This window comes from Carassius auratus, chromosome 26 (genome assembly GCF_003368295.1).
Source record: "Carassius auratus strain Wakin chromosome 26, ASM336829v1, whole genome shotgun sequence".
NCBI lineage: Eukaryota > Metazoa > Chordata > Actinopteri > Cypriniformes > Cyprinidae > Carassius > Carassius auratus.
This window is the reverse complement of record NC_039268.1, coordinates 11,063,009-11,075,254: the sequence shown is the minus strand read 5'-3', so window position 1 is coordinate 11,075,254 and position 12,246 is coordinate 11,063,009.

Below are 12,246 nucleotides of genomic sequence, written 5' to 3'. Positions count from 1 at the left end.
GGTTATCGCTTGCATATGCGGGTCATTGTTGTGGTGTGTTTGAGAGAAGCTAAATGTGTCTGGGTAAATTACATAAATCAAGCAATTACAAATGTATATTTTCAGTTTGGCTGATGAATATTTATTAGATGACAAATTATTTCCCCCCCAAAAAGCGGATGCAACTCCCCGGAAATTAAGTGCCTTAAATGACAATCAATTGAAAGTGTTTCATTAATACAAAACATACTTCTGGGTTTTACTCAAAGCAGAGAGGAATAATTTGAATTCATTGAAAGTAGGGAGTAAAATAAGCCATACTGCTGTGTTGACTGTGTGATATTAGCAAAGAAAGTGTATTTGCCTAAAACCTCAGTTTCTTATATCAGACCCGAACGCACACAGAAAAATCAAATGTTAGAGACTGAAATGGTAGAGTAGGAAGACTCTATAATGTCAAAATTAGGTTCCTGCTGAATGTAAATGTAAAGATATGTAAAATCATATCTACTTTTTGATACAGTTACATGCTTTGGAAGGGGTGAACTGAGAACACTGATTAATTTTATATTGAACAGTTTCCTTTTGAGATGCAACTCTCATACATTTCTGATTCAATTTATTTAATGTCTCCCTTCCCATATTACATTTTTAGAAAGAATGTTTATAAGAATTCATAATACTTTATGCTTTTATTTAAAAATTTTAACTATATACTGTTCAAAATAACTAGTATACACAGTGACAGAAGTTTCTTATACTCACTAAGGCTGCATTTATTTGATCAATAGCACAGTTAAAACAGTTAAGTTGTAAAGCATTACTGCACGTGTCACATGATCCTTCAGAAATCATTCTAATTTTCTAAATAAAGATATTAAATCATTTTCAAATTTATTTAACAGAAATCGCAGAAATAAAACTGACCGGTCACACCAAATACTTCTCATCAAGCATAAATTGCTATTGCTGTATGTCTCTATAAAGTACATTAAACTAATTAGGCATTTTTTCCAACCATCACTAAAAATGAATTGCATAATTAGTTTCGACTGGATTAATTCTTCTCAAAAATGGTCAAATGTAGACTGAACCTCATCCAAAACTCAATAAATTTGGTTTGATAATTCGGTGTGTGATGATGTGTGTAGCAGGCAGTTGGATATTGGAGACAATTAGAGAAGGAGAAGGTCTTTGTGTGGGTGAGTTGTCATGAGCGGCCCATCATGCCCTTCCAAAGGAATAAATAATGGATCATTGCGTCAGGCACCATCAAATAATAGCAAACACACAAAACAGGTTGGCTAGGGAAAACTAGCTGAGCTCCAAAATGCCAAAACTGAATAATTCAAACTGCATTCCCTCACTGCACACCACGATTGCCTCATTTCGACCAGGGGGATGAGAGATGGGAGAAAAACAGAGGGAAGGGCGGAGCTCTGAATGAAAAGAGTGCTGGGAGGAAAGAATGGAAGGCGGAAAAGGCCAAAGAACCAATTTTGGAGTGTACAAAGAGAAAGAGCGAGGGAGAGGAGCACAATCTGTTGACGGCCAACAGGAGGAGCATGCAGGCCAATTCTCCAGTGCTTTTATTCATGCTGCATTATGTCCTGAATAGTACTGACTTATTAGGCAGGTTCAGGCTTCAGGGCTGGAAGGGGTGCTGGTTGCCGCACAGGGCCCAGAAGGGGTTGACAAGGCTGGGCAAGAGCAGTGGGGAAGGAGGGTCGAGTTCTGAACTGCTCTAGAGCCACATGCCCATTGATCTGACACCAATTAGCATAGCATCCATCTGTTGCAGACTCCAAATGGGATGTGGAGCCAAATGCAAACCATCGCATTCATGCCACAAACATTATACTGTATAGTCGTCCTTCATACCCTGTTTTGGTCTTTCTCTCTCACTGATTTTTTTTGCAACTGCTTTGTCAGATTTTACAGTATGACCCCTTGGGTAAAAGCCAAAGCAGAGCCAAGCAATTGGCTTTTATCTCAAACTCTATGATATGCAAATTGGCGAAGACTTTCTTCATAATTGAAATTGTTGATTGGGTGTTTTTTGGTCACAAGTCCAACAAAACAGAAACGCTAACACAGTGACCCAAACAAGCTTTTTGTCAATATTGGCAATGTTTTGGAAAAGGAAAAAAAAAAGTCACAGACATTCAGTCAATTGCTGTGCTCCAGTTGTTTCTTCATTAGACAGCCATCGCAGCAACAGTCACGTTGCAGGACTGTGCCTGAAAACGTCTGACACCACCAGGCAATTAATCCTCCGTCAGTGAGCTTGTCACACCAAGCGATCCAAGGCTGCCCAACGATGAGATAAATCTTCCTGAATCTGGGCAAAATTGTGACAAAAAAAAAGAAGAAATTATAAATTATAGTAATAAAAAAAATCGCACAATGTGCTTTGCACATTATAAACAGACATACACACAGGTCTAAATATTCCCTTGACATGACAAATTATGGCTTAAAGTAGTTTTCTCACACATAGAGCTGAATGTGTTTGTGTAGAAAAAGTATTTAGTTATGTAAATAGCTTGTAGGGCAGTACTATGATTAATATTTTAGTAAAAATGTTATCTAATGACAATTATACTAGGGTTTTTGAATATACTGGTAAAAAAATAAATAAATCACTTTAAAAGTAGCTGCCACATGTCGTACAAAAAAAAAAAAAAAAAAAAAAAAAAAAAAATATATATATATATATATATATATATATATATATATATATATATATATATATATATTAACAGAATATTCAGCGTTACTATAGCTGTACAAAATAATGTTGATGGAACTAACAGACGAATGCAAGAGTTTTTCTGGATTCTGCTAAAAATTTTTAATTAACATTAAATTTGTACAATTTTGTACAGTTACAAACTCTCTCTCTCTGTCTGCCTCCCTATATAATCATATTTTGAGTGTGATTCATGAAAATGTCATCCTAACAGTGAACTAGGTAGAGGGAGCATCATGATTTGGGCCTGCTTGACTGCCTCTGGACCTGGAATGCTTGCCATTGTGGAGAGAAAAAAAAATAATTCCGAGGTTTATCAGGATATCCTACAGGATAATCTCAAGGTGGCTGTCTGCAACCTAAAGCTCAGAAGAAGCTGAGTGATGCAGCAGGATAGTAACCCTAAACATTGAAATAAATCTACTACAGAATGGCTTTGGAGACATAAAATCCACATTTTGGAGAGGCCCAGTCAAGACAAGACCACAACACAACATGATGCTGTGGGATGACCTCAAGAGAGCCATTCACCTCAGAGGTCCTAAGAATACGGGTGAGCTGAAGCAATTCTGTAAGGAAGAATGGTCCAAAATTACACTTAAATGTTTTGCAGGTCTAATGCACAAATATACAAAGCACTTGCTTGAGGTTATTGCTGCCGAAGGTGGTTGAACCAGTTATTAAATCACTGTTTCACTTACTTTTTCCACCATCACTTTTGTGTTTAATAGGTGTGTTCAGTAAATACATGAAAGTTTGTGACGCTTTGTGCTTTATCAGCTTAAAAATATAGTGTCTAGAGATTTTTGTAAAGCAGGTAAATTCACAATAGTTCACTTACTTTTTCTTGCAACTGCAGCTAATATCATTATTGTGAATTATTTTTATTATTTTTATTGTGTAGTTAAAATCTGATAACATGACAGCTCAAATTACTACTTAAGTAGGCCTAATAAATTTTAGAATTTTTTTATTATTCATTTTGAGGAGAGGTTATGTTTTTGCCATGTTAACATGCCAACAATTTACAGTTAAAAATTTTTCTCCATGCGATTGATCAGGGCTGGACCAGAACTTTGCAGGAAGGTAGGTCTCCAGGAACGGGATTGTGTCAATGCTGTACACACAGTCAGACATCATGAATTTATTACATAAATAAAAATGCATTCAATAACAAATGGGGTTACTTAGAAAAAGCCAGTAATATCCAGGTGGTCATGTGATATCAAAATGGCACTTCAACCAAAGAGGACTTTTCTTTGAAAAAAAAAACAAAAAAAAAAAACAAATACAGATACAATTTCAAGGTGAGAGTTATGATGAAAAAGTAATGTAAATTTTTTGAAGCAAAACAGCACTCATCTGATACAATTGTTTGCTACTGTTGTATGTCTCTCTCTCAGCAATCAATATATATATTCATCCACAGAAAGAGAATTCTCAAGCTGAGTGATGCAACTTTGAACATATGAAAGAAGAATAAACAGTGAAGTTCAGCTCTAAACTCTGAAATCCTGTTTGATAGGAAAAGACAAGTGAACAAAAGTGGAAGATGTAAAGGATATGTGAGCGTTTACAGTAGGTAGACTGCAGAACACTGTTTATGAAGGACATAGAAAGTAACAGACAGACAGAGAGAGAGAGAGAGAGAGAGAGAAGGGTAAGCAGTGTGAAATTACTCTGGCAGTGTGACAGTAGCAGTGGGGGAAAAGCAGCGTTAGCCAAACGCAAACACCCCTCAACTACTTCCCTATGGGCCCTCAGTTAATTATTCACACACGCACACAGAATAATTACACTATCTCTCGATCTCTCTACATGTCCTACTCCGCATCTTATACTTTATTTCTTTCATTCTTTCATATATGTGTACGGTTACTCCTCATTCTTCTATTACCTGTTTGTTTTGTCCCATTCATTATTTTCTTCATATATCGCTCTTCCAAACCCGCATCCACTCTCTCAAACCCACACACACACTGGAGGTTGTGCACTGGTGGGATGCAGGGAGGCGTGAAATCAGCAGTGTGTATGCATTTCTGAACACAGCAGCGTGTCGTTGTGTCCCTACTGTTTTAAAGGTCATGCACTCTGGGACACACACACAAGTGTGCATGTGAATACAACTTAACCCTCTTGTTCTGTTGAGATTGGCTCCAGTGATGTACATTTACAAATGATAATAGTCATTTAACCTCTTATTTTCTGTTTAAAATCTTCAAATACGTTCCTCTGAACCAGCCTAAACTTGGGGGGCACCATTCCACCCGTCAGTCCAGTGCCAATCCTTCTGGGGGCCCTAAGCAAAACTTTGTCAGGGGGCTCCTGTCAGTGCATTCATAAAATAAAATAAAAATACAAATAAATAAAGAAATAAAGAAAACCCTTAATACAAGTAATAGGTTTAGGCTGCTGTCACTTTAAAAATGAAAACACAGATTTAATATTTTTACATAATCTATCAAGAGTCAGTAAAACAGTACAGTACAGTACAGTATGTAAATATCCTAACAGACACCCCAACATCTTCATTAATCAAATCAATTTTTCACTGTCTTTTTTTTTTCCAACAGCCATCTGTGTATGTGAACTTGTGAATGAAGAGGGCGTGTTTATAAGTATACATGTATCGTTAAGGTGGACAAGAATTGAATCGAAAAGCAAACATGCAGTCCCAGAAATCCACAGGAGGCCTCTCCTCCCCCTCACTGAGTTGAGGATATCAGCACGGGAACTTTTCATTTAGCAGATAACAAAATTAGCTGCGGGAGCCAAATTTAGAATTACACAGAACCATCATCAGATGGATGGCTTCATGACAGATGGATGGATGGATAGAAGGATAGATGGATTGTTTTATCACCCCATTCACTGAGGGAATTATGCAAATCAGATAAGGTTGCATACATGCCTCAAAAATAAGTGCTGAATGCAAATTGAAAGGAGCAGTTCCCCATCTAACCGGACGGTTTAGGTTGTAGAAGATCCAGCAAACACTATAATTAAACTACATGTTAATGTTAAATAGCAAATTCAGCACAATAATATCAGAATAATAATGAATGCCATGAATAAAAAATAGCAATATATGAAAAATAAAGAACTAAAATAATACAATTTTGTATTATTCTTTTTCATTAATCAATATTTTATTACTTTTTCAATTAATTTAGCGCCTTGCAAGTGGTAAGTAAATTTGGCTCATAATATGCAGTGTTAACTTCTGATATCTATGCATTGGAGTTTCTAATGCATAAATATATCAAATGTCACTATGCTTTTTAACATTAATGTTTACTAAAAAACAGTCTGTACATACAGTTAGACGCATAAGGTCCTAACATCAAAGTTATGCCCCCTCAGGTCACACAGGCCTCAAGGTTGCTGTTATATCTAAGCAAACTGTGTTTTTCAACTGTACATCTTTGACCTTATTTGAAACGCCTATATACTCCAACCAGCTCATTCATAATTCAAACCAACAGTTATTCCTTTTGGCCGTTCTGTATTCATAGTCCTAATAAAATATGTGTTGCATATTAAAAGCGCATTCGGGCTGGAAGCGGTGTCAGTCCTTGATATTTAAAGGTCGTAAAAACAGTCCTGGCAAAGATATATTAACACTACAGGTACTGGTGAGTGAAGAATGAAGGGTGGAAGAGGACACGTGAGACTTCAGCTCTTAAGAGTTTGATAAACCATTTTAAAAGCAATCGATGTCTACACAGCGATACTTGCATCTCCCTCGGCAGCGCTGTGGAAGCTTAATATTTCAGACGCACCAGAACAATGTTACTGGACACAAATTTAAGACTGGTCTCTCTGGTTGAGTGGAGAACCATTGCTGTAAAGAGATGCCTTTTATGTTTTTTTTTAGATCCACACTGCATATAAAATCCAGTCACTGGTGAATATTCAAGCACTAATCCCTGACACGGCTGTGGAGTTAATTTAAATAATAGTTCATGAGATCCAAGTAACCCTTTGTGTGTTTATGGAGGACTATCGTAAAAGAGTGAAAGCTATAAAAGGTGCTTTTAGAGATTAAAAAAGGGGATTTTGTTTAACTTATTGAAAATTATTATTATTATTATTATTATTATTATTATTATTATTTCTTTTTTAGTACCGTGTTACTAATATGGCATTCTCAAAGTACCATGGACTACCATATCAAAACAAAATGATGCATGAATTCCAGTATTTTGAATTTCTGATACAACACAGTACCATGGTACCACCACGGTACATTTCTTATAAGAGTTTAAATACCAATTTAAATATTGAGCTGGAACGACAGAAGGCACCTGGGCTGTGGTGTGAATGATCAGGGTACTAGATGCTCGCTCCAGAAGCAGGGTGAGATGGGGCAGGTCGTTCACAAAACACTGCCTACAGTTAGCAGTGACCCAGCAACCACCTCTTCATTATACAGAAAGAGTGCGTCTCCTATGACCTCTAAAACAGCAAAACACAGGCACCCGCAGACATGCACAGCACCCACTGCATTCAAAACAGCACCAGACCTCTCCCTGCGCAGGAGAAAAAAGAAAAATAACACAGAAATATTGTTCGTCAGCAAGATTAGAAAAGCAATATTGCTCACTAGAGAGGAAAGACGCATGTGAAAGGAAGCGTAAAGAGGGTGGGCGGCTTTACAAAAGCCAATGCCAATGCAAAAAAAAAACCCACAAGACAGGAGATGCTGAGCATTATGGGGGCTTTTCAGAAGTGTTAAGCAAAACTGATACTCTTTAATTTCAGGGGATGGAGGAAGAAAATAAAGGAGGATTGAAGGAGACGTTAAACTCTTCATTAATAATAAAGCAACACCTGGATCCCAGGGAAGAGAAAGAGAGCGTTAGTGAGCTAAACAAATGGAAAATCATATTGCATGAGGCGTATGTGTGTGTGTGTGTGTGTGTGTGTTTAGCGTGACCTTTCCGTTTTATTGGAAGTAATTTTATTTGTTTCTGTCTGTTTGTGTTTATGTTAGTTTGTTTTTGTATGTGTGTGTGTGTCTATACGAGTTCAACAGTCTTGAAAAATGCTGTCAGGATGTGGGTTGGTACCCTCAATGAATAAACAAATAATGTAATAAAAGATAAAAATCAATCACTGCATGAGTGTTCAGTGTCTTAAATCCCACATTATCACTGTGAAGGTTATTTTATGGTTATTTCATGCTGAATCCACCATCGACCGACAGGCGCCATCTGGTTATGCCTGTTCTGTTGGACACTTCCTATTTAATAAACAGAATGTATGATGATGACGAGATGCTTGATCGTCAGGCTGTGTTAGCACTGTCTGCACAGGTTGCCAAACACAGGTGCTGGCTGAGAAAACTAACATCATCAAGTAGTCTGACAGTCTGAGGTAAAATCACACACACAAACACACACTTACCACAGCAGTCACACATATACAAAACTCTAGTATACAGTAGAGGCCAGAATATTATAAGGACACTAATATTTTCAGCAGCTACTATATTTATCTTCTGCTGCATTGTGTCAGTAGGAAATATTAGTTTATATTTCCTACATTCATTTTGCCATTAATTTTAATAATTCAGACATATTTTTGTTTGCACAAGGAGCCAGTGCTGTGCACAGAAATCTGATCTCATCATCATCCAGTCTGCCTTGAATAACACGAAAAACAGAACAAACTGAGTCAGACTCAATCCAGAACAACTGTGGCAATGTCTAGAAGATGCTTTAAGATACCTACCTGCAAAGCTACCTGAAAAACTATGCGCAAATGCAAAAGCTGCTTTAAATGCAAATGATGGTCACACAAAATGTTGATTTCATTTAGTTAATAGAAGTTAATTGATAAAGAAAATATATTTATGACATTATTTTTGACAGCATCCTCCGAATTTTAGAACAATTTTAGCTGTTGAAAATACTATTGTTCTAATAATTTTCCCACCACTGTATTAACTGTTTAATTATCCACCTTTTTCCAGAACATCAAAGCCTTACCTGAACAATGCTTTGCATTTCCGGTTTTCTGTGTTTCTAGTCAAAATAAGGAATTTTCTGAGCTGATAATTTCATGTTTAACCCATGAAAATGGACTCCATAGTTTCCATAGATTCATCACTCCTGACTCCCTTGTCATAGTTTAAAGAGTTGGTAGATGACATGAAGAGGTTAGCTGCACTGAAAAAAAAAATGGGTGCTCATATCATGCAGCTTTTGTACACAAAATGATAAGAACACATGCACATACCTTCTTTGGGGTGTATTTTACTTTTTTTATTTATTTATTTAAAAACAGTCTATGTGACATCATTGATTCAACCCTGATTTTATAGCAATACTTTTTGTGTGCAAAGAAAACAAAAATAGCCACTTTATTCAACAATGTTTCTTATTTCATATTTACGTCAAATAAAAAATATTATTAAAACATAATATTTAGAAAATATATCTATAAAAGAATGTTTATTTATATTACATTTTAAATGGAATACAATGTATTACATTATAGCAGTACAGTATTGTGGATTTTTACATTAACAGGGAAATGTTTTTTTTTTTTTTTTTTTTTTTTTTTTTTTTTTTTTTTTTAAACGCTTAACTTTTGAACTTTCTATTTATGAAACAAGCAGCACACCGGTTTTCAAAGTTGACAATAAAAATTTTCAATAAAAATTAAGCATATTAGAAGGCTGCTGAATAGTTAGCTTTGATATCACAAAAACAAATGATATGTTAAAACATGTTCAAATTGAAAACAGTTGTTTTAAATGGTAGTAATTATTAAAGTAAAAAGAAATAACAGTTTTTACACTCTTTTTATTCAAATAAATCTGGCTTTGGTGAGCAAAATGTTAAAAACCCTTGCTGTCATCCCAAACATTTGAATAATAGTGTTAAGATATAAAAAGTGTTAAAAATGTGTTAAAGTTTTTCAATAAATGTCTTTATCTAAGTGGAGTTTACTACTGTTTGTAGGAAAAAGAAAAGAAAAATCGGGATATAAAAATGCAGTGTTTTTGTGTATTTTGATTATTAGAGCTTGCCATGCAGCTTTCTGTCAGAGTGTGTGACAAGCATGGCGACTGTATTTGCACACATTCAAGAAGAAATAGAAAAAAATCTGTATTCTGAAGAAAGAGAATGAAAATACAGGAAAATTAACCTTGTTCCAAAACATATATATAATTTTTTATGTACTTCTTTATTACTGTTTTTTTATTCCATCTGTCGTCTTGGATGGCATTTCTGTTACTCTGAACTTGTCACAATGCATGTGGGATGGCTGTACATGCACACTACTAAGGTTTCATCAATTGTTTTCCAATTTAGATGCTTACTGTTTGGAACAGCCCCTCTATTGTTTTAATAGGTAGATGGCTCACTAGGTTTTGGAAAAGAGCTACACTGTAAAGTAACTCATCCCATCTTCCAGCCCCCTCTACATCTTCGGAGTTACTTTTCTGGGTTACATTTATAGAGCTGTTGAAGAGTAGCTAAATTATGTCTTACTGGATGACAATACGTGCAGATATGCTTATAAATACACATAGGGAGAGATAAATAAAACTCCTGCAATTACTGTCAAATAAAATCCTGAGCATTTCACTGTGAGCAAGTTATAGAGATGTGTAGGCAGCAGAATAAGCAGGAATTAAAGAGTCTTATACCATGTCCTAACCAAGTACGACAAAATGAAGAAGCAAATGTAATGTAAAGTGATGCAACGTTCTCAGTAGGGCTGTTCACACTGTGCTTAACCTGGGGTTATCATCGTTCCAAACAATATTACCCATTATGCTGTATAAACAATTACAACCATTAAAACAAACAAAACATGCACAAACCACTCTTTAGCTCCGCCTGCTCCCATGTAGCTCAGAAAATGACATAATCAGGTCAGTCTTCTTAAATATCGGTAGGTTATACACTATGCATATTTTGTGATTAAACTTTTATTTTTAAATATAAAAACAGCATTTTAAACTGAATAGTTTTATATTTAGTTATTATTTTGATTAATGTCATTAACAATGCTAGAATGTTAAAATGTTACAGTTGTACTGTAAAATGTACAACAGACAACCAAAAGTGGAGGGAGATGGGAAATGGAGACAGAAAATGCATCGGTTGGAGTGAAGAGACCATTTCATTTTAACCTTTATGATGTGAAAAGTCCATTCAGGAAACATTTGATGGTACAGACAGCAATATATAATTTGATGACGCATAATTCAAGAGCCTTTATATAAAGAGGTTGACACTGCAAATATGCAAATGAGAACAGAAACCCAGAATTTAAGAAACTTACAGTGTGAAAAAAGCAGCTTTATTGATTATTAACCTTGGGTAAATTAGGAGCAATGTGAAATGTAAAACAAGATAATCCAGGATTCAATTTATTTAGAATGAGCCAGATTTAATTTTTTGAAGTGTGAAATGCTCAAGTGTGTTTCAAATGGCATAAATTAAAGCTTTCATACGATATATATATATATATATATATATATATATATATATATATATATATATATATATATATATATATATATATATATATATATATATATAGTATTGGGAGGAGCCAAAGACAGACACAGTGGGCATGGCATCAGGCCTCTGAGAGGTTTTTATTAACAGAAAATGACACAAAAGAGAGGGAATAAAAGTGGGCAAAAGGGGAGAGTGTCCAAAATAAATAGGGGATCTGGTTTCCTTGTCGTGCAGCAGGGTGGGTTCGTGTGGGTCAGGCAGTGTTCATGGAGGAAGGGTCCAAATAAGGGGCGGAGTCCGGCAGTCGCACGCGCTCCTCTCTCCGGTCCGGGGTGCGAGGGGTGGCGGCTTCTTCTAGCGGCCGCATCCTGCTCGTTGGCCACGGCGCTTGAGGCCTTGCAGGGGCCCACCGGCCGTGTAAACGTGTGTGGCTCTCGTCCGGATTGCGGGTCCGGCAACTCATGTCTCTGATAGTGTGGGAGTCCCTCAACGCACTCTTCCTGGACCCACGGACACACCAGTGTGCATGAACGGGGAAGAGGGTGGTCTCTCTAAGAGAGGTGCGTTGGGCTTTTAAACAATAGCAGAGGGTGGTCTCTCTAGTAGAGGCGCGTTGGGCTTTTAAACAGCGGCAGTGATGAGGCTCCATTCACATTAAGTGTGCCCCATCACACGCCGCCAGCCCTGACTTATCGAGCGCCCCTCCTCTAACACACCCACTCCTGTCGATAGCCTGGTGAAGTGCGGTGATTTAGGACAGGGTGCCGATGATTATCAGGGAGGAGGCAGCTGAATCGTCACATTCCCCCTCCCAAGCGACATCCCTGTCATCAAGGCGCTACCTTAAAGTGCTACCTTCCTCAACCAGGCTCCAAACAGTCGGAGTGGGCGGGGCGGGGATTCCTCTCTGGCCCAGACAGCAAGCAGTTTTGGCCCAGATCTGATCCCCATCTGGCCAGCGTGAAATCCAAGTGGGCCAGATGTGGGCCGGTTCTGGGCCGGAACTGCTTGCTGTCTGGGGGGCAGTCC